The following is a 24,847-nucleotide window of genomic DNA, read 5'->3' as shown; positions in this document are numbered from 1 at the left end:
AGGAAGCAACCCCATGATGTTGCTTATGAACCTCTGAGCTCACCCCTAAACTGTGCATACATGGAGCTAATGTTAAAATAACATACCGCACACTTTGAGAACGAAACTATAGGGGCAGGCAACCAACCAGTTTCCAAATTGGCCACTGTTTGGCACACATGCAGGACACATTCATGGTAAGGCAAAGATTTTGTAGAAGGAACTAATATTAGAACTATGACCCCCCAAGAAGCTGGTTAGAACTTGCAGCCCAAATCTGACCAGACTGATTGCCTACTAGAACAAAAATAACATTCACTATAAGATTTAAACAAAACACAGTCTTACAAAGTAATACTCAGATTGTCCCAAATACAGTCCAAAAAAATCTGATACAAGAAGAACTAAGAAAACTTCCATTTATGAGAAAAGACATATAACAGATGCCAACACTGATGGATTTATCTGACAAAGATTTTAAAAAGAAGCTACTATGAAAATGTTCCAACAGGTAAAAACAAATACCCTTAGAATGATCAGAAAGATGGGAAATATCTTCAAAGAAATAAAAGACATAAAGAACAAAAAGAAAAATTTAGAAACTGAAAAATGCAATAACCAAAATGAAAATCCCACTGGGCAAGCTCAACAGCCAAATGAATATGATAGAGGGAATAGGTGATACTGAACATAGACAACAGAAAATACCCATTCTGAAGAGAGAGAAAAAAATATTTAAAAATGAAACAAAAACCTCAGGGACTTGTAGGACAGTAACAAGAGATCTAATATTCATTCCACTGGAATCCAAGAAGAAAAAGAGAGTGTGGTACAGAAAAAATATCTGAGGAAACAGTAGCTTGAAAGTTTAAATTTTCACCCTTACTTGCATTACTTATAGGGAAACAAAATCGGAATGACTGAGAATTTCTCATCAGAAACCACAGAGGCCAGAAAGAAGGAGAACAACATTTTTAAGGATTGACAGAAAAGAACTGTTAACCTGGAATTCCATATGCAGGGAAAATACCCTTCATGAAATGAGGGTAAAATATTTGCAGATGAAGGAAAACTAAGAGAATTCACAGCCAGCAGATCTACGCCAAAAGCACTGCTAAAGGTTCAGAGAGAAAAAACATGACACCAGAATAAAACCTGAACTTAGGGAGCACCTAGGTGGCTCAGTCGGGTGAGCACTCAATTCTCGATTTCAGTTCAGGTCATGATCCCGGGGTCGTGGGATCAAACCCTGCGTCAGGCTCTGCACTGAGCATGGAGCTTGCTTAATCTCTTTCTCTCCTTCTGCCCCTCTCCCCCGCTTACATCTCTCTAAAATAACAATTTAGGGGCACCTGGGTGGCTTGGTTGGTTAAGCGTCCGACTTCGGCTCAGGTCATGATCTCACGGTCCGTGAGTTCGAGCCCCGCGTCGGGCTCTGTGCTGACAGCTCAGAGCCTGGAGCCTGTTTCAGATTCTGTGTCTCCCTCTCTCTCTGCCCCTCCCCTGTTCATGCTCTGTCTCTCTCTGTCTCAAAAATAAATAAACGTTAAAAAATTAAAAAATAAAATAAAATAAAATAATTAAAAAAAAAAAAGCCAAAAACCTGAATTTACAGATGAAACATGAGCAAAAGAAATAGTACTAGTCCTTTATCCTGTTGAGATCTTTAAAATATGTTTGAAAAGAGAAAGCAAAATGTATAACAGTGTCTGATAGCATTTTCAACGTACGTAGATATAACACATAAGACAAAAAATGTATCAAACCCCCAATTCAAAATAGGACAAAAAGACTGTAAAACTACCACCTGCATCTTTTAAAGAAGAGCAACTGTGTGAAAAATATGATTTCCAAAGATCTTAAAATTCCATTTTCCTCATTTCTGTCCATCGATCCTCTCTTCTCCCAAAGTGGAAACAGTGACATCAAACAGCGTGTAAGTACCTACTTGTGCATGATACATCAAGACCACAAGCTGAAAGATAAATGCTTTGCTCTTTTTGAAGTTTACAATCTAAACTATTCAAATCCAACATACAAGAAATGATAAACAATGGAATTAAAACAAACAAAAAAAGCAATGGTTTAAAGACTCAAATAATATACACATTTTATATCAATGTGTTTACTGTATGCAAAGAAAAAAAGCACCGAGGAAAGTTCACTGAGCCATTGTTTCTGTTGTCTTATTTTAAAATGGTAGGCTATTCCTGAGAAAAATACACTTACCTTTTATAAGTCAGAGCTCCTTTTGAGTGCCAAATTGGAGAAAAGAGATTGTTCCATTTTATAAATCCCAGTTAGGTTACTGAGGAGGTGCAAACTCAGATACACAAACAAATACTTTGAAGGAATGCCAAGATCATCCCCCATGTATTAATTAAGGCCTAACCTTAGAAATAAATCATTTCATCTTTAATTCATCTTGGTAGTTCTTAAAGATTTTATTCTTGGCCTGCAGAAAAAAATGTCTTTGAATCTGCAAATATTCTAAGAGTATAAATTTTATTTATTTTAAAGTATAACTCATGATATTCTGTAATACTAATACATTCTTAAAATTCAGGCAAACTTCAGTTACTGCCAACTGTCCCTGATGTGTTTGTAACACCCTAAAGATTAAACAGTATAATGTCATAAATCCTATTACAGTATATAATCTCTAAATTACATTCAAGGGGATAAAAATATACAGCATATTAATGAACTTTACATTTTCATAACACCCTTTATACTGAATGTATGAATCTAGTTACTTTGGATAAAAGTTTATGAAAATCTATCTCTCAGAACTATTAAATAAAATATATTCTGCTCATCCTTAGAATCAGTTATTTTCAAAATGATGTCAGCCTTAGAAGTGGATTAACGTTTCCCACTTCTCCTGCCCCAAATTTCAAGATTTATTCACATGCTACCCACAAGAGGTAGGACAGAGAAAGAAAATTTAAAGAGTAAAAATACACCATATGAAACTAAACATGCACATGTATGTTTAGAACAGATTTTTAATACCTTGAAAAAAATGATAGCAAGTACATTTAACAAAAAAGATTCTCAGGCACCTGGGCGGCTCAGTCGGTTAAGCATCTGACTCTTGACTTTGGCTCTGGTTCACAATCCCAGGGTTGTGGGAACAAGCCCTGTGTCAGGCACTGTGCTGAGTGTGGAGCCTGCTTAAGATTCTCTCTCTCCAACCCCCTCCCCTGCTCATGCTCTCTCTCTCTCTCTCAAAATAAAATAAAATTAAAATAAAGAAAAGAAAATACTCAAAACAAAACAAAGTAAGGATTCTGAATTTCACCATGTAAGATTTCACTGACACATTTTGAGTAAACAAATCACATGACAATGGCACCTGGGTGGCTCAATGGGTTAAGCGTCTGACTTTAGCTCAGGTCATGATCTCACAGTTCATGAGTTTGAGCACAAAATCAGGCCCTGTGCTGACAGCTTAGAGCCTGGAGCTTGCTTCAAATTCTGTGTCTCCCTCTCTCTCTGCCCCTCCCCTGCTCACATTCATTCTCTCTCTCTCTCTCTCTCTCTCTCTCTCTCAAATAAACACTTTAAAAAAAATTTTTTTTAAGAACTCACATGACCTGTGGGAGGGAGGATGGGCTAAATGGGTAAGGGGCATTAAGGAATCTACTCCTGAAATCATTGCTGCACTATATGCTAATTCGGATGTAAATTTTTAAAAATAAAAAAAATAATAAAAAAAATAAAAAGAACTCACATGACCTGACCAGAAGGGCTGCTGTGACTGCATTATGGAGATCAGACTATAAGAAGACAAAAATATCTGCCGAAAGAACAGTTGGAAGGCTACTGCAACAATCCATCAAGAGATGATACCCATCCAGGATGGGTTATGGATGATCAGATTCTAGATATATTCCAAAACTGTTTTTACTGATGGACTGAATGTGCAGTGTGCGAGAAAGCAGAGAGATGACTCTAGTGTTATTTGGCAACTGGAAAAACAGAGTTTCCATTTGCTAAGATTAAAAGTCTAGGGTAGGAGGAGGGAAGAGGAAAGCCAAATCAAGACCTCAGATGTGATATCTTTTTTCTTTTAAAGGCTTTATTTTAAGGGGCACCTGGATGGCTTAGTTGGTTAAGTGAACGACTCTTGGTTCCAGCTCAGGTCATAATCTCATGGTCTGTGAGATCAAGCCCTGTGTCTTGGGCTCTGTGCTGAAAGCATGGACCCTGCTTGGCATTCTGTCTCCCTCTCTCTCTTCCCCTCCCCTTCACATGCTCTCCCTCTCTCTCAATAAATAAACAAAAATTTAAAAAAAAAATTAAGTAATCTCTACATCCAACATGGGGCTCAAACTTACAACCTCAAGATCAAGAGTTGCATGTTCTACCAACTGAGCCAGCCAGGCGCCCCTACATGTGATTTCTTAAGGTGTCTATTAAGTACACAAGACTGTCAATTATACCTCAATAAAGCTGGAAAAAAAGCAAGAGGAAATAAGTCTAGCCTTCAGAGGAAGGAAATCCACAGAAATTAAAAGATCTTGTAGGAAATAATATATGAGAAAAGGCCTGAAGATCAAGACCTAAGGTCAATAGTGTTTAAAGGTCAGAAAGATAACAATAGCTAACACTTACAGTATGCACCAAATACTATTCTAAAAGCTTTACTATATATATTAAGGTATTTAATCCTCATAGTAAGCCTCCATTTTACAGATCAGGAAACTGAAGCACAAGAAGGTGAGTAATTTGCCCAAGGTCACATAATAAGCAGCAGAATCAAGATTTATAAAGACAAACTAGCTTTTTAAGCTCTACTCTCAACCAAGCATTTCCCACAGAAGCGCTGAACTAACCAAAGAATCCTTGGTATGGCCAGCGAGGTAGAAAAACCAAGATAGGCAGTATCCTTGAGGCCAAGGGGAAAAATGTCAACAGCTGATGATTAATTAGGAAAGAGGACTAACTCAGGACCACAGCATCTGACATCAGGTGCTCACTGGGAAAACCATCAATATCTCCAACACCATAAACTGATACTATTTTATATTGCTATTTCTAAATTTTACAATAAAGTATTTATAAAAGATTCCCTAAGTTAACGAATATACCCGTTTACCCAACCAGTTTTAAACCCTTTATGCATAGGTCACTTTAACCTCAATCTCACTCATTTACCCCCTTCGATTACTTATCCTCTTATATACCTCATGATGGAAATTTTTGTCTAAGTTATATTTACTCATAATTCATTTTTCTAGCTTTTAAATCAAAGGTTTATTTAGCTATATGTAACAAAAATATCTAACAGCAATAGTATAAACAATAAAATCAGCACTAAATTTTTGTATAAGATGGCTACTTCCTTGGGTTCTGGCATACCAAAAATAGCATGAGAACTCATTTCCTCACCCAATACTATGTTAATGGTCTCTGTTATGAAACTACTGATAATCTAACACTAGACAGCTTTATATGCTAAAAAGCTAGAACAAATAGTAATTCAATAAAATTCACTCTCAAACTCAAAAATTATTCAACTTGACCTCAGCTATTCCATATTTTAAAATGAACCCTTCAGGGGCACCTGGGTGGCTCAGTCGGTTGAGCGTCCGACTTCAGCCCAGGTCAGGATCTCACAGTTTGTGAGTTCAAGCCCCGCATTGGGCTCTGTGCTGACAGCCCAGAACCTGGAGCCTATTTCAGATTCTGTGTCTCCCTCTCTCTGCCCCTTCCCCACTCATGCTCTGTCTCTCTCTGTCTCTCAAAAATGAATAAACATTAAAAAAAAAAAAAAAAAAAGGTTTGTTTTTTTTTTTAATAAAAAAAAAAATGAACCCTTCAGTTTTAGTTTATTCCCTTAAGCAAAATTTCAGGCTGCTTGGGCCCAAGAGGTCTACTCTATGGTCACGCTATATAATGTAAGAAACCCACAAAACAACCCAGATACTTATCTGCCCAAGAATGTGATGCTTGTTAATGCACTTTGTACAAATTGTGCCATTAGCAAACCAGATTCATACACCACTGCAACAGACTACAATTTTTTTTAAGTTTTATTTATTTTGAGAGCGAGAGAGTGTGGCCATGTGAGTGGGGACAAGGGCAGGGAAGAAAGAAAGGGAAAAAGAGAATCCCAAGCAGGCTCCGCACTGTCCATGCAGAGCTCGAGGCAGGGCCTGAACTCATAAGCCATGAATGAGATCATGACCTGAGCCAAAACCAAGAGTCAGATGCTTAACCAACTAAGCCACCCAGAGGCCCCCAGAGCATATAATTTTTAAGGAAGTTTGGATATACTCTGGTGATTTAAATATAATATCATATCACATTGCCTTCTTTAGGGTATTGATACTATTTCCCTTCTAATACCAAGTACAGAAAAGAATTCCACAAAGAGAGGTAGAAAGGGATTCAGGATGAGTAAGAGACCAGGCTCTAGGAGTAAAAAACAGAGTATCTCTTGCTCTCCCAGCTCTGGCATATTTTTTGGATGCTTGTTGCCTTGATGGAAGCCAATAACGGGAACCTGAAAAACTGCCATTACGAACTGAATAAAACAGGAAACGTACTTTACCAGTGATCAAAACACTGCCTGAATTTTCAGATGATACAGACTAAGTTGATTCCAAGATTTATCAGTTCAGTTAACATTATTACACATATTAAGTTGCTACATAATAAGATCTGACACAAAAGCATTCATCAAGTGTTAACTGAGCTGATACAGACCATAGAAAGCTTCTGAAATTCACAAAATAATATGTACAAGTGTGAACATCAGTATAGTAAATTCTGCTTAAAGACTCCTTAAGTATCTATTCCTATAGTTACAAAACACATCTGGAATAAGACATAGTTACAAAACAAATACAATGCGATAAAAGTCCAACACCTAATTAACACTGGGTAGGGAAAGGAGGGCTCAAGGCAAGAGAAAGAAATATTCGGCTTTAATTTACAAAACTACCAGAGGGTAAAGAAGGGGCTAGAGCAGGAGCAGAAGGAAACCGAACATTGTCGGTAAGCGTATTGGCTCTGGAGTAAGACTACTTGGGCTGAAATCCTGAGCCTGCCTCTCTTTTACTTAGGGATATTAATCTCTTCAGACCTTCTTCTTCATCTATAAATGAGATGATAACAACCCTCACTGGGTTGTTGTGAGGATAAAATGAGTTAATACATATAAGGTGCTCAGAAAAGTACAATAAATATTTACTATTAATACAGAAATTATACTCCTATGCCTAGTAATCTGAAGCAAATGACTATTTGGTTGAACCATAAAAACCTGCTATTTTGTAGGTCAAAACACTTTGAATATCAACAATTTTTTTTGTTTCAGCTGAATATAAAAGCAAAAGTTGTGAAAGCACGTTACTAAGAATGTCTATGGGACCCAAGTTCCAAAAACCTAGAGCCAACCCAGCAATGTACTCACATAGCAGCCCTAAAATATAACTGAAGGAACAGGATTTCCGCAGCAGGTTGAAAACAAACCACACTTCAAATAATAGAGCATACAATTCAGTATGACTGACCTCTAAGGCAACCAATATTTTACAGTGGATTGATTTTGAAAGCTGAACTGATATTTTATATTCAAATATCTATTCTCTCTCCTCTGCATTACAAAATGAATGTTCTCATGATTTCAAAGGGTACACATTGTACTGCTATTCATTAAATTTTAGAAATGCCTAATTTTGATCATATGAACATCTTACAAACCTAATGCTAATGTAAGATTTTTAATGCAAAAAGTACTCAGAGAAGTTTTAATCAACCTAACTTATTATTAGTATATACTTATACTTCATAAATATCTACATTAATTTTAATATAAAGTTACTCTTATTTTCTTAAATATTTCCAGCAGGGCAAGTTTCTGTAACTTAACATAGTATCTACAATCTACCTGAAAAGTTGTCAGTCTCTCAAATTGAAACGAGTACACTGAAACCTTACAAATAATCGCATGATTTCCAGACAGCCTGATTCTCTGCAAGGCTTTTACATTTCTTTAAAATTTCTACACCTAACTATAAATCTTTAAATGATATATAAAAACATGTAAGTAAAGATAACACTAATATGAAACTGTAACATAAAAATAAAATATGCCTCTATGATTAATAAAAATTAAAATATTATTCTTAAGGTTTCATAAAAGACTGATAACTGCAACTTAAAATTTTTTAATGTTTGTTTATTTATTTATTTTGAGAGAGAAAAAGAGAGAGAGAGAGAGAGATAGTGAGCAGGGAAGGTCCAGAGAGAGACAGAGAACCCCAAACAGGCTCTGCTGTCAGTGCAGAGTCCCACATGGGGCTCAAACTCATGAACCGTGAGCCCATGACCTGAGCCGAAATCAAGAGTCAGACGCTTAACCGACTGAGACACCCAGGTGCCCCAACAATTTTATAATTTCTTTTTTAGAATTCCTTCTTTTATATTCAAAATTTATTTATTTTGAGACAGAGATCAAGTGGGGGAATGGCAGAGGGAGAGAGAGAGAGAATCCCAAACAGGCCACCTGCTGTCAGTGAGGAGCTTTATGTGGGGCTCAAACTTATGAACCCTGGGATCATGACCTGAGCAGAAACCAAGGATCAGACACTTAACCAACTGAGCCACCCAGGTGCCCCAACAATTTTATAATTTTTTTAAATCAAGTTCTTCTTCTTCTTCTTCTTCTTTTTTTTTTTTTTTCGAATGCTTCATTTATCTTTTGAGAGGAGTGTGTCAGTGGGGGAAGGGCAGGAGATGGGGGGGCACAGAGGAGCCTAAGCAGGCTCTGCACTGACAGGCTGACAGCAGTTAGTCTGATGTGGGGCTCAAACTCACAAACTGGAAGATTATCACCTGAAGTCAGACACTTCATAAATATTTTTTAATTAAAAAAAAAAAAAGCTCCCCAAAAGGCCAGCCTCAATCTGCCAGCCCATTTCCCTATCAATAGGTTCAGTTGTCTTAGCCCTAGATTTTACTTTTACATATTAAAGAAAATGAAGAATGACAAGCTCTTCTGGTAATAATCTCTCTATAAACCAGCAGTTTATATATTTCACCCCCCTCCTTTTTAACTAAGATACAATTCACATACCATAAAAGTTACCCTTTTGGGGCACCTGGGTGGCTCAGGTGGTTAAACATCCGACTCCGGCTCAGGTCATGATCTCATGTTGGTTAGCTCGAGCCTCGCGTCAGGCTCTGTGCTGACAACTCAGAGCCTGAAGCCTGCTTCAGATTCTGTGTCTCCCTCTCTCTATGCTCCCCCAGGCTCACGCTCTGTGTCTGTCTGTCTCTGTCTCTCTCTCTCTCTCTCTCTCAAAAACAAATAAACATTAAAAAAAAAAAAAGTTTCCCTTTTAAATTCAGTGGTTTATAATTATAAATTTAATTTTTTTTTTAACATTTATTTATTTTTGAGAGGCAGAGAGAGACAGAGCACAAGTAGGGGAGGGGCAAAGAGAGAATGAGACACAGAATCAGAAGTAGGCTCCACGCTGAGCTGTCAGCCCCGAGCCCAATGTGGGGCTCAAATCCACAAACCGCGAGATCATGACCTGAGCCAAAGTCAGATGCTTAACCAACTGAGCCACCCGGGCGCCCCTAAATTCAGTGGTTTATAATATATTCAAAAAGGTGTGTGGCCATGACCACCATCAAATTCCAGTACGTCTTCCATACAACCCCTGGCAACTACTCATCTACTTTCTGTCTCTATGGATTTGTGTATTTTAGATATTTCACATAAATGAAATCCTAGGATGTGTAGCCTTTTAAGCCTGACTCCTTGGACTTAGCATAACGTTTTAGGGTTTATGCATGTTGCAGCAGGCATCTGTACTTCATGCCTTTTTATAGCTGAATAATATTCTACTGTACAAATATACTGCAATTTATTCATCTATTCATCAACTGATGGACATTTGGATTAGTTCCATGTCTTGACTATTACAAATAATGCTGCTGTAAACATTTGTTGTCATTTCACCTCCTTTTAAGATTTGTGACAAAGTTTAACATTTTAAAGCAAATCTCTGAAGACCCTAAAGATTAATACAATTTCAAGTAGTAGCATCTTCTTTAGGTATACACTCTGCTCTTCTAAGTTCATTCTTTTTCATTAAATATCCTCTGAACAACTAAAACAGAAAAAAAACCCTCATCTACCTTTTGCAAAACCATGAATAAACAGGAAGGACAAGGTAATAACAAAGAAAGCTATAACATATTCTATATTTCTTTGTTAACCTCATTCAGTTTTTTAAAAACCTACATATCTCACATTTAACTGAAACATTAAATAAAATTAAAGCAATCTGTTACAGTGTTAGAATATATGTGCTTAGATTTAAGTATCTGTGCATTTTTGTAGTTTGAGCTATTCTCCTAAGTCATCAGGGAAAAAATTTCTGCTAAATATCCAGGATTAACCTGACGGATTTGAAAAGACTCAAATTCAACTCCCAAATATTTACTTTTTGTAAATAAAAAACCAAATAATCCAAAATGTCCAAATCAGCAGAATGGATTAGAGGTTAAAATTTACACTTTATGTTTGGGAGAAAAGACTGATTAATTCTCTTGATTAGTTGATTAAAAGTATTTTGATACACATCTCCTCAAATATTTTCCTGAAAAATATAAACTACACAATTTTGATTTAGATTATATATAATGGCCTACAACCCCTAAATTTTACAATTGAAACAAGAGTTTTCAATATATCAATTCAATAACTTTCACACCCGTAATATTTTTGTTTGCTTTATGATAAAGAACAAAAGTGTTACCAAAATAATACAAAATTATTCCTTTATAAGTAAGTGACATGTTCAGAATAAGCTGCCAAAATAAATACAGCATTCAAAAACAGAAGACAGTATTTTTTTGAAATTGGGGAACTATACCAATTTTTGAGAAACAAATACTGTTTACACTATGTGCTAAATATACTAAAACCCACCAAATTGTACTGCTGTTTTCCTAGTGTTATATTTTTTACATCTATTTTTTAACTCAATTTTACTTATCAGGAAAATTAACAGTGAACAATGTCTTTTTTTTTTTTTTCTAGAGGATACTTATGGGAGAATTCTGCATTTAAAAACGTACTTCTAATAAACTCCACAAGGAAAGTTTTCATTAAAAAAAGAGAGGACAAACTCTTATTCTATAATTCTCTTTACTATGATTTTAAATTATTTAAGCCAACTAAATCTAGTTTGTTATATTTGTAGTATATCAAATATACCCTCCTCCTGATATTTAAGTCAAATTCAATAAATATTTACTGAGTGGTCTACTACACGCCTAACACTATGCTAAGCGCTGGGAAAAAAAAATAACCTTTTTGGTTTTTCCTATCTTTCTCCCTCTTGTCCTTACAGCCTACACACATAATCAGGTGATGAAAGATGCCAGTAGGGAGTACTACCTACCCTCATTTACTACACACTTGACTGAAATTTATACTCATGGACTCTAAACTCAGAATTCAAATAAATACCAACTATGAAAAAGAATTCACAAAAATCTGTTTTTCTGTAGGGCACTCATCACTGAGGGGTAAAATTTTTCTCGTATGCATCATGAAGGAAGATCCTTTTTCCATGTTGTTGGCAAAACTGTCAATCATCTTGATGAGCAGCAAATAAATGAATGCCCAATGATGGGATTCTGTATTATCCTTAAAAAAGAAATCCATCAACTAAACATCAACAGGTAAATGTTTATACTCGACAGCCATCAATTTCAACTATCCATGCAAAGAGACAGGTGAGCTGGACTGGTAAACCTCGAAATTAGAGAAGTATTAATCGTCTGCTTCCAGCCAATATAAACAGATGTTATTTTTAAACAGGCAAAATCATCTCTTCCACTGAAATTTATTTGCAGCAGATAATGTTCTGTTACATTTTTAATCAAGCAGATGAAGTTACATTTAAATTGAAAATCTGCTTCACTCAACTAATCAGGCAAGTAAAATTCAGAGATGATTGAATAGCATTACACAGCACACTATTACGGCAGGTAAATTGGGAAATTTACCTGTCACACCACACAGCGTATTGTTCAGCCACTGCATCTGCAACTTAGAAGCAAAGCACTAAGACAAAAAGGGAAAGGCATGTTAAACAGATTTATAAATCCATCATATTTTATGAAAACATTATTAAGGCTGCCAGCCAAAAAATAAATAAATAAATATTTTTTAAAAGAAAAAGGAAAAAACACACACCACCTCTCAGAGAATCAATGAAGATTTACATGTGTATGCTTATCTGTTTCATGTAAATGGCATGCCTAGTTATTTTGAAGATCAAGATACACCCCAGGCTAAGGCAAAAACAAATTACATCACAGCAAAGGCAAAGAAACAAGGACCACATACTACCAAGAATATGATGGTCAAACAGGAGAAAGGTAAATAAAACACTTTATCAAGAAATTGTAGATAAAAAAACATTACACTGCTTTTGCAAAATAAAATGACTTACTTCACTCATTGGTATAAAGATCATTAATTTCATACACAAAAACAGTCAACTCACCCTATTTATAAAAAGCCCAGTCCATTTTAGCCACTTATGCTCCCCTACACGACAATGTTAACATTTCTAACACACCTTCAACATTTGTTTTCACAGACATCCAAAAAAATCTTACAGCTGTCAGTAGTTTCTTTCCACAGAAACCTAAAATTTACTTTCACTGCTTAATACCTGTCAACTCAAATACTTTCGCTGCAACAGCTAAACTTAATTACCACTGCTTATAACATTGTGAATTATTCCAACATCATGTACCAATACCAACTTACATCTTTTACCTCTTATTTAGGATTTGGTTTTATCCTTACAACCTTCAATCTACACAGACATGTGTGCCAACCAATGTGCCTTCTCTTTTCTCTTTCTTTTCTTTCTACTTTTCCTCTTGCCTTCCTTCTTTCTTTCAGTTTTACCTTTTCTCTTTTCTTCTCTTTCTTTTGTTTTCTGGTGGGGGGGGGGGGTAGTGGTAGAAATAGTATGCAACACTGGAATGTGCTCTAAATTACAAAGATATAATTATTACTCTTCTACTCTTTATGGTGTGAATCTATGCTGCTTTTCTATTAGGAGTGATGGATTTGGACGGACATATCCGTAACCTGTCATGGGGCTAATAAATACAGCTAGCTAGAAATCATACACTCATCAGCATGGTATCTTAACTATCAAGGCATCATTGTCACTAAATTACTGGTTAGGGTGAGAAGAGTTCAAGGTTCACAGAAAAATTGTGAGGATAACAAAATTCCTATGTGCCCCATACCAGGTCCCCCTGTTAAAGTAACATGTAACATTAGTATGGCACATTTGTCAAAATTAATGAACCAATATTGATTCCTTATTATTAGCTAAAAACCTGTATTCTTTTTTTTTAAATTTTTCTTTTATGTTTATTTCTGAGACAGAGAGAGAGACAGAGCACGAGATGGGGAGGGAGGGGCAAAGGGGGAGGGAGACCCAGAATCGGAAGCAGGCTCCAGGCTCCGAGCTGTCAGCACAGAGCCTGACGCGGGGCTTGAATTCACAAACTGTGAGATCATGACCTGAGCCGAAGTCGGTCACTCAACCGACTGAGCCACCCAGGCACCCCTAAAACCTGTATTCTTATTTAGATTACTTTTTATTTGTTTTCCATTCTAGGATACCATCCAGGATAGCACATTACATTTAGTTGTCATGTCTTCTTAGGCTCCTCTTGGCTATGAGTTTCTCAGACTTTCCTTCCTTTTTTTTTTTTTTTTTTTTGATGACCTTGTCAATTTTGAGTACTGATTAGGTACTTTGCAAAATGACCCACGGTTGGGATTTGTCTGTTTTCCTCACAGTTAGGCTAGGGTTATGGGTTTTATGGAGGAAGACCACAAAGATAATGTGACATTCTCATCACATCTCATCAAGTGAAAATGCCATCAACATGACTTACCACTGCTGCTGCTGACAGTCTTGACCACCTGTCTTATCACTGTGTTTTAAGTTAGCCTCAGCCTTCACAAAATCTGCATTTATACTTTTCTAAACTCTATTAATGACATACTGCTATTCTTGTTGAAAATGACCATTAAAAAACAAAACAAAACAAAACAAAACAAAACAAGAAAAAAAGAAAATGACCATTTTAACAGCTACCTCTTTAGATGTAACTTGCAGGGGAAAAACATAATAAAAAACAATCCAGGTGTATTTCCCATACTGCACCAAGATTAGCCTTTGAGTCACTACAGTGATTTTTCTGAGTCAGTAGATATTTCTGGCCTGACTCTGCTTTCAAAATTGGTCCAAAACAGAGGCTCTCTACTTAAACTGACCATTAGAATCAAAGAGAGGTGGCTTTTAAAAATATGATTGCCCAGGCCCCAATTTAATCACTATTCCTGGACATCAGCGTTTTAAAATTCTCTGGGTTGTCCCAACACAGAGCCAACATGGAGAGAAAGACTGGCCCAAGGCCTTAGCTCTGTAATGACTGTAGCAGCAGCACAAGGTGAAGCATTCTCCTGTTAGAGCACTCAGAGCTATACTGCACTGTTTGGGGTTTACATTTCTTATGTCTCTTCGGTTCTTCCCACAGATGGCTTTGGTTTAAAAGAACTCTATAACTCAGGGACACTGCAATGTTATTTGAACACTGGCAGATTAAACACAGAGGCAGAAGGTAGTGAATGACACTTAGAAGCATTACTGTTGAAAACTATGCCTATACCAAGATGAAGACTACAAAAGGCTAGATACTAAACCACCAACATAAAAATGTTCTATATTCCCCAAAACAGTGACAGATTGTTATTTAAAACCCGGTGCTCCCTGTTGGGATGAGCACTGGGTGTTGTATGGAAACCAATTTGACAATAAATTTCGTATTTAAAAATAAAATAAAACAATGAGAGAAAAAAATAGAGAAAAGAAAAATGAAATGTACTACATAGATAACAGATGTCCAAAAAAAAAAAAAAAAAACAAACAAACAACTCGGTGCTCATTTTTGCACTGAAGCAACAATCTATGGAATGGGTGGCTGAGTTTTCAGGCTAATGTAGTAAGGGTATTTAACCCATAAAGCTAAAGAGATATTCATGTAAGGAATATGAAATTGCCATATGCAACCACTACATCAGTTTCACATGATTCAACCTAATACTTTACATTTTCAATAAAAGACAGAAAAACAGTGATTACAACAACAGTATTTAAACAAAAGTAAGAAATTACTTTTTAAAATTTATTTAATATTAAATACTGGCGGAATTTAGTGGAAAGGGTGGAAAGGGTGCTCGGAAAGTGGTGTCTGCAAGACAGACAATTCTATTTACCCATAATGGAAAATACAAAATAGTTTTGTGAGAGATGGGATCACAGGCTCAAAAATGGAGAGAAGAACTTCCAGGAGAAGGACTGAACTAGCAGAAGCAAAAAGGGTGTTGAAAATCACAGGAAATGAAGGATAGAGCTGTCGAACAGAAAAATAAGCAAGAGTCCTCAGCTCAGAGATGCAGTTCCAAGTCAGTTACAGTCTATACATATATTTTCACATATGTATGGAGAAAAGAAAAGAACTTTAAAGAATGAGGACATTTATATATTCCCATGGTGGGATGATAAGAAAAACAGACTGGATCAAGTACCCTGACTATAGCAGTAAATCATAGGATTAGGTATTCTTAAGGTTGTTATATTGACTTTAATGAAAAGCTGTTTTCCTTGACAGTGAATACCCCAAGCTCTTTGATAGTGCCATAATCAAGCATTATTTAGGAAAGAATATATTCTCTTCCTCTTTTGTTCCTAAATGGTACCATCAGCTGTTAGGAATGGCAGAAGAACCAAGGTAAATACAAATATCCTTCAACAGATACTTATCATAAACATTTTCTATTCTAATTATTAATTATGAACTATTTTTCTATTTTCTATGCATTTATTACTTGAGGTAATAGTATTTTAGATTCTGCTTTTTTACTGAAGATAACTATTTTCCGATAATAACAAAAAACACTATATAAAAATTTCTAATGACCCACAGAGTATTCTATGCTACAGATATATAATCAATAATTATTACATTTTTGGTAGATATTTATGTTGTTTTGTTATTTTTATTTTATTTTTTAATGGTTTGTTTTTGTTTTTGGTTTTTGTTTTGGTAACTGTTCTTATTTATATTTGAGAGAGAAAGAGAGAATGAGAATGAGTAGGCAGAGAGAGGCGGAACAGAGGATCTGAAGCAGGCTCTGTGCCGACAGCAGAGAGCCCAATGCATGGCTCAAACTCATGAACCGTGAGATCATGACCTGAGACAAAGTCGGATGCTTTGTCTGAGCCGCCCAGGTGCCCCTATTTTATTTTATTTTTTTAATGTTTATTTATTTTTGAGGGGGAGGGGGCAAAAAGAGAGGGAGAGAGAGAATCCTAAGCAGGCTCTGCCCTGGCAGCAGAGAGCCTAATGGGGTGAACTGCAAGATCATGACCTGAGCCAAAGTCAGACACTTAATCAACAGAGCCACCAGGAACACCTCGTTTTGTTATTTTTAGAAATAACAAATACATCCTTTGTACTTTTAAGTACTGGCAGAAATGTAAAATGGTGCAACTACTATGGAAAAGGTTGGCAGTTTCTTAAAAAATTACACACTACTGTACAACCGAGTTACTGAACTCTTGAGCATTTATCCCACAAAAATGAAAACTTAGGTTCATACAAACATGTACATGAATGTTCACAGCAGCTTTATTCATAACAGCCAAAAACTGGAAACAATCCAGCTGTCTTTCAGCAGGTGAATGGTTAAACTGTGTGCATCCATATCTGGGAATACAACTCAGCAATAAACAGTAACAAAAATATACACAACTTGGGTGCATTGCAGGGACTGGAAAAAGCCAATCCTAAAAGGTCACACACGGTCTCATTCCACTTACATAATATTCTTGAAGTTACAAAAACGTATAAATGGAGAACATGTTAGTGGTTGCCGGGGGTCAGGGATGTCACAGGAAAAGAGGACTATAAAAGACCAACACAATAACAGATCCTTGTGTGACAAAGTTACTCTGTATCTTGACTGTATCATTATCCATATCCTGACTGCGATATCACATTATAGTTCTGGAAGATGTTACTGCTAGGGAAAGGAGTAAATGGTATACATGATCTGTTATTTCTTCATATTGCATGTGAACCTACAATTAAATCAAAATAAAAAGATTTATACAAACAAATCTTTTATATATAAAGCTTTTTCTTGATTTCGGATAATTTCATTAGACTGCTACATCAAAAAAAAAAAATGCATCATTCTTTAAAACTTCATATACTGACAAATTATTTACTGAAAAATTCATGCCTCTGAACATTTCTCCCAAGCTGACATTATTGTACAATTATGTGGTCTTTAAAAAATGTAACCCAAGCTTTTCTCCTACTTTCCTCCCTATACTGCATCCTTAGGAAGGTGCCTCCCCCTCTCTGTGGGAACATTAGCCACAGTGCTTAGTAATCAGTTGCACAGTGTTTTATTTGTCTCTACCCAACATTATTACAAATTCCTTGACAGCTATCTTCTTTATCTATGTAGTACCTCCAGTTCCTTGCATATAGTAGTAGTTCAAGAAATGTTTACTGAATTAATAGATGAATACTATTAAAGCATTCTCATAAATGTGTATAGTAACTTATGATTTTCCTGAGTGACTAGGGACATGATGGCACTACTGACATATTTAGGACAACGTACTATAAGACTAGTTTAAAAGACAATGAGCTGAGCTGCGTTTTTGATAACTTTAAGACACCCAAATGGGGCAATCTCAAAGGAACAATTGGAGGGTCATAACTGTAACTCAGATTTTTGAATTATCTGCACAGAGATGATAGATGAAACAGTAAGAACAGAAAAGAGAAAAACAAATCAGTGAAAACAACAGGTACACAACATCTTGTTCTCCATGTGGTTTGTTTCTAATCCTCATTTACTCATTTACTCATTAAACTATATTACTCATTAAACTATCTGATACAGAAGGTACATTAGAACTTTAAGAGACAAAAGGCTGATAAAATGGAAGTATCACATCATTAAACAACTAAGTGTATATATGTCTTTGATTTAATGAATCTGGTAATCAACCAGGTCAACATCACCCACAAAGTAAACGGCAACTTACTGGTATGATTTAAGAGAAAATGGGAATGTACCCATCCTAAAATAATTTTTCTACCTGAAAAAATTCATTCCTGTGAATCAAATATAAATAATATTCAAAAGGGAACCTCTGAAGCCATTATAAGCCAAGACATTAGAAAAACTTATTAGTTACTAGTCTGTAGAACTCAGTCCTCTGGTTGAGGAACTGAATATCATTAATAGAAAAATAAAGGGTCTCCAAAGAAGAGGTCTCTCAAGAGGATGCCAAATAGAGGCCTGCATTAACTTTACAATTTTGTCTATTACTAAAATCCACATGACTTTAAACACAGCATTTACAAATATGCTAACAACTCAACAGCAATACAATATGTAGGAGCTAGAATTCTGCCACCTGATTCTCTCTACCACCAACAATCTACTTCCACTCCATGAGGACTATACATAAAATATTTTAGCATACATCTCTTAAAAATGACTGTTTCCTAAATAACCATAGAAGTAATATCACATCTACCTTTAATATCACCAAATAACATCAGATAATTTATAAGCTTTTTTAATCAATGAGATTTTACAATCTCAAAAATTCATTTTTAAGAAACATTTAACTCCATAAAAAAGTCAGACCTACATGACAATACTTAACATTTATAATCTTAAATCTCCTCCTCCCCAAGTGTTTTTGTTTTTATTCCTGCTTGAGAAGAGTGGTAGGCACCTATCCGCTTTAATTTTTTTTAAGTGTGCACACCTCTATCAAAGACATCTTTATAAGACAACTGGTGGAAAATACATGCTTCACTCTTTACAAAGGTGAATAGCCAGATTAAACTCCTCACTTCAGGCAAAAAGAGACCTTAACCAAACAGAACTGGCAAAGCTAGAGGCATATGTAATGTAATCTGAAATGGACAATTCAATTAGAAATGTTAAATTTGTAGCCTTTTTTATTTGGCTAATAAACACATTAAATAATTCTTAGGAAAGAAATTGTGAGTATATCTGACATAAATTTATTCTTAATTTATCAACTGCTCAAAATGACAAATTTACATACTAGGCTGACAGAGACATCAGAAAAACTGCTACTACCAATATGCTCATTAAACTTGGCAAGAAAGGTAAAACTAACAGGGCACCAGGAAGGTAGAACCAAACAAACTGACAGATCAGGGGCCACAGTGACTTCTGCTCCATACTCTACTCCCTCAAAATTTTTCAAAAAGAACACAGCAATAATTAAAAGAACTGAAAAGTAGGATTCAGAAGTTAGGAATTTTATCATCGTTTTGTATTCAAAGTAATGTTCGTACATACACACAATAAAAACATATTCTTCAGAAACAATAACCTCATTTTAAAAAGTCATTAGACAATGAGTTAAAAAAAATAGCAAGCTTATATTAAAGAACTGCCGAAGACCATTAAATCACAGCAATGTTGGAATACAGGGGAATCAGACTTAAAATCAAGCATCGATAATGAAATTCCCACTGGAGTTCCATCTAGGTCAGAGGAGCTGGCAGATACATGTCTGGCAAAACCGGTAGGAGTCTTACAAGTCTCACAAGCATCTCGTAGGATGACAACTCAACCCCACTAGGAAGGTCTCCCTAGTGAAATAATTAGTCTTGTACTTACAATAAGATATGTGTGTTTTTAGAAAAAGCTTATGCCAGAATATCAGAATTTTTGTCAACAAATGAATGCCTTCCTCACGGCAATGGGATGGTTTCCCGAGTTGGGATTAAATTTAAAAAAGAACATAAAAATAGATTACAGCCTAATAGAGACATTTTAAAATCTGCTATCAGCAGGATCCTTATATTTTGTTTCCTGATGAACAGAGGAACTTACAGGTAGACGTTCCAGTTCATTTACCATTAAGAACAAACTATTGCTTAACACAATAACATAACAGGAACTTATTAGATCTTTCAACAGTTGAAAGAACTGCTACACAAAGTGCAAAGGATTAGAATGATGTCTCAGGATATAGTAAGGATCTAACCCTTTAGAAACTAACTTATTAGACTGAATCCACAAATACATACTGAGCATTTTGTTTATGTAATTAATTTTACTAGGCATCATGGAAGACATCCTGAGTATGCCAGAATATGCCAAAATATAAGGAGATCCCAAATGTAAAGTAAACCTCCATTTCCCCAATAAGCAGATTTAAAACTAAGATTTTTGGCATCCAAACACATAAGCCTTTTGGGATATAAATGTAACAGTCTACAAGAAACTACTACACACAAATCAAGAGTGAGTACCAGGCTTCTACATCCAACTAAATAAACAGGGTTCTGATCAGATTTACCAGCCCAACTGAAACCAACAAAAAGAAATAAAGAAAAGGTAACAGACAAAACATAGCCAACAACAGTGTTTAAGAAACTGAGTGTCAGGGGTGCCTGGGTGGCTCAGTCGGTTAACCATCCAACTTCAGTTCAGGTCACGATCTCACGGTTCATGAGTTCGGGCCCTGCGTTGGGCTCTGTGCTGACAGCTCAGAGCCTGAAGCCTGCTTCGGATTCTGTGTCTCCCTCTCTCTCCCTGCCCCACCCCACCCCCACTGGTGCTCTGCCCCTCCCCCACTCGTGCTCTGTCTCTCTACCTTCAAAAATAAATAAATGTTTAAAAAAAAGAATAAAAAAGAAAAAAAAAAGATAAGAAACTAAATGTCAGGCAATAAAGGACAATAAAATCCCTGAGAGACAGGTAGGTGAACCTTACCACTGCCCTAGTTTATTGCCTTGAGAGAGTTTCCATGCCACAGCACAGAAAGTAGGAACCCAGGCAGACCCTGACAAATACCAAGAGTTTATAAAAGAAAGAGCTGAGAGCCCAGGGAGATCAAGGCAGATAAGTTCAAAAGATAAAGTAATGAAGAGGAAACAATCACACAGATCTCTAAGGGGTGTCTCTGAGTATTTAGCAGAGTATATTCCACACAGATGTAAGAAAACTATCTGAGGTTGGGGAAAGAACCACCTAAAAGAATTGGATAAAACAGCAGTAGGCACTCAAACAGGGAGGGAATAATGCCTGTTTCCTTCTACTGGTCAGGCTACAAAATCTCACAATTCATAGGGTGCTAGGCAGAGCACTCAGAAGAGCCTTGCCTCAGTGGTGGAGAATAATTAGCCCTAGACCAAACTTCCCTGTTCCCAACTAACAAATCTTAAAAGCAAAACTCAAAAAGATCACACAATTGCAAAGTAATTTCATTTTGTCCCAGCACAAAGATCAAGAATATTTATAGGAACATAAAAATAATCAGCACCAAACAAGTTAAAATTAACGTCTGGCACCTAATCAGATTGGAAAGGCATGCAAAGCATCAGGAAAATGACTCATAATGAGGAGAAAAATCAATCTATTGAAACCAACTCAGACTTGACACAGATGTGAAAATCAGGAAACAAGAACATTAAAACAGTTGTAATCACTGTATTCCTTATGTACAAAAAATTAAGTACAGACCTGGAAGATATAAAAGATTCAAATAAAACTTGTGGAAATGAAAGCTACAATATCTCAGATTAAGAACATAATGGAGGGGCACCTGGCTGGCTTAGTTTGTACAGACTCTTGATCTAGGTGTCATGAGTTCAAGCCTCACTTTGGGCTTAAGTAATATTACTTAAGCAAAGCAAAACAAAACACAACACACACGCATGCGCGCGCGCACACACACGATGGAATTAGTGGCAGATTAGATTTGTAAAAGAAAAGATTAGTGAACTTGAAGACACAGCAGTAAGAACAATCTAAAATAAAACAGAAAAAAAAGAATTAATAATGAAAACAGCATGAGTGAACTGTCAGATAACACCAAGCAACTTAACACCATGTACAACGGGAATATACAAGGTGGGGAGAAATATTTTTTAAAAATTGGAATAATGGCTAAAGTTTTTCCAAATTTGTCCTAATGGAATTATCTAAGAACATTTACCAAGATATTCTATATTCTGGACCATAAAACAAGATTCCACAAAATACAAGGATTTAAGTCTGACAAAGTATGTCATTTAAATACAATGTATTAAATTAGAATACCAAAATATATGGAAATTAACATACTTCAAAAAAGAAATCACAAAGGAAATTAGAATATATTTTGAACAGAGAGCAAATGAAGATGCAACATACCAAAACTTGAGGGATGCTGTTAAAATAAAACTTAGGGGGAAATTCACAGCACTAAAAGAAGGGTCTCAAATCAACCTTAGCTTCCACCTTAAGAAACTAGAAAATTAAAAGGAAATAATACCCACTGCAAACAGAAAAAAAGAAAATAATAAAGATTGGAGTGCCTGGCTGGCTCAGTCAGAAAAGCATGTGACTTTTGATCTCAGAGCTGTGGGTCTGAGCCCCATGATGGATGTAGAGATTGCTTGAAAATAATTTTTTTTTCTTAATTGTTAGAGAGACAGCAAATGGGGAAGAGGGGCAGAGGGAGAGAAAGAGAAGAGAGAATCTTAGGTAGGCTCCACACTCAGTGTGGAGCCCAACACACGGCTCGGTCACAATGATCTTGGGATAATGACCTGAGCCGAAATTAAGAACTGGATACTCAACCAACTGAGCCACCTAGGTGCCCCAAAAATAAATAAATTCTAAAAAAAAAGGAAGAAAGCAATAAAGATCAAAATAAAAACAAAAAATTAAAAACATATTTTAAAAAGGCAAAAACAAAACACAAAGAAACCAAAAAACTCAAAAGCAGGTTTTCTGAGAAGATCCATAAAAGTAATGCCTCTCAAGCTAGACAGACCAGGAAGTATAAAAAGAAATGAGGGGCGCCTGGGTGGCTCAGTCAGTTAAGCGTCCGACTTCGGCTCAGGTCATGATTTCACGGTTTGTGGGCTTGAGACCCACGATGGGCTCTGTGCTCACAGTTCGGAGCCTGGAGCCCGGAGCCTGCTTTGGATTCTGTGTCTCCTTCTCTCTCTGCCCCTCCCCAACTTGTGCTCTAGGTCTCTCAAAAAATAAATAAATGTAAAAAACAAAAAATTTAAAAAAAAAAATGAGAGAGGTGATGTCACTAGAGACTTCATACATATTATAAAGATAATAAAGGAATATTATGAACTCTATGCCAATAAACTCAGCAACATATTTTTAAAAATCTTTGGAAAACAAGACCCACTAAAATTTATTAAAGAACAAACCAATAACCTGAGTTGTTCTAGGTCTATTAAAGTGATTGAATTTGTAGTTTAAAAACTTCCCATGAAGAAAACTGAAGGCCCAGATGGGTTTCACTGGTTAAATCTACCAGATATTTAAGAAAGAAGTAATATCAATCCTTCATAAACTCTTTCAGAAAGTATAAGAGAAGGAAATATTTCCCAACTATTTCTATGAGGTCAGCATTACTCAGATACCAAAACCAAATAAAGAACTGCAAGAAAACTATGGACAAATATCCTTCATTAATATATATGCAAAAATTCTAAACATTACTTTAGCAGATTGAATTCACCAATACATAAAAAACCACACATGGCCAAGTGTGGTTGTTGCTAGGAAGAAAGGGTGCTTTAATATTTTTAAAAAATCAATTAAATATCCACTCTCACCACTTTTATTCAACATAGTACTGGAAGTCCTAGCCACAGCAATCAGACAAGAAAAAGAAATAAAAGGCATGCAAATCGGTAAAGAAGGAAAACTTTCACTATCTGCAGATGACATGATATTCTATATAGAAAACCCCAGAGCCTGCACCAAAAAAATACTACAACTGATAAATTCAGTCACATTGCAGGATACTAAATCAATATACAGCTCACAGCTCATGAGTTCGACTTCGGCTCAGGTCACAATCTCACAGCTTGTGAGTTCGAGCTCCACGTGGGGCTCTGTGCTGACCTCTCAGAGCCCGGAGCCTGCTTCGGATTCTGTGTCTCCCTCTGTCTCCGCCCCTCCCCTGCTGACATTCATTCTCATCCTCTCTCTCTCTCTCTCTCAAAAATAAATAAATGGTACAAGAAAAAATTTTTAAAAAATCAATATACAGAAATCTGTTGCATTTCTATATACAATAATGAAGTAGCAGAAAGAGAAATTAAGAAAACAATCCCATTTACAATAAAATACCTAGGAATAAACTTGACCAACGAGGTGAAAGGCTTATACTCTGAAAACTATAGAACAATGATTGAAGATGACACAAATGGAAAGATATCCCATGCTCATGTATTAGAATAACAAATATTGTTAAAATGTCCATACTATATAAAGCAATCTGCAGACTTAATACAATCCCTATCAAAATACAAATAGCATTTTTCACAGAACTAGAACAATAATCCTAAAATTTGTATGCAATCATGAAAGACCCTGAGTTGCCAAAGCAATCTTGAAAAGGAAGAACAAAGTAAGAAGCATCACAATCCCAGATTTCAAGATATACTACAAAGCTATAGTAACCAAAACAGTTTAGTATGGCAGAAAAATAAACACACAGATCAAGAGAACACAATAGAGAGCCCAGAAATAAATCCATGATTATATGTTCAATTAATCTAGGACAAAGGAGGCAAGAATATGTAATGGGAAAAAGATAGTCTCTTCAACAAATGGTGGTGGGACAACTGGACAGCTACATAAAAAAGAATGAAACTAGATCACTTTCTCACACCATACACAAAGGTAAAA

The 24,847-nt window shown here is 35.9% G+C and overlaps 1 protein-coding gene and 1 long non-coding RNA gene across 4 annotated transcripts in view; one reads left to right on the top strand and one right to left on the bottom strand.

Annotated features, from left to right (window-relative positions):
* ZCCHC7 (zinc finger CCHC-type containing 7) overlaps positions 1-24,847 on the bottom strand; it is a 253,514-nt gene that overhangs the window by 182,214 nt on the left and 46,453 nt on the right. The gene's annotated exons all lie outside the window — the stretch shown is intronic.
* The window catches only part of LOC132663204 (uncharacterized), a 77,660-nt gene that overhangs the window by 8,920 nt on the left and 43,893 nt on the right, over positions 1-24,847 (top strand). Inside the window, exons 2-3 of the long non-coding RNA XR_009602975.3 lie at positions 11,524-11,697; positions 15,730-15,849. This is a non-coding gene — a long non-coding RNA (uncharacterized LOC132663204). The remainder of the gene's footprint in view (positions 1-11,523; positions 11,698-15,729; positions 15,850-24,847) is intronic.

Source organism: Panthera onca, chromosome D4, assembly GCF_046562875.1.
Source record: "Panthera onca isolate mPanOnc1 chromosome D4, mPanOnc1 haplotype 2, whole genome shotgun sequence".
Taxonomy (NCBI): Eukaryota; Metazoa; Chordata; class Mammalia; order Carnivora; family Felidae; genus Panthera; species Panthera onca.
Note: the sequence above shows the minus strand (reverse complement) of the source record. Positions and strands in the feature narration are given on the sequence as shown.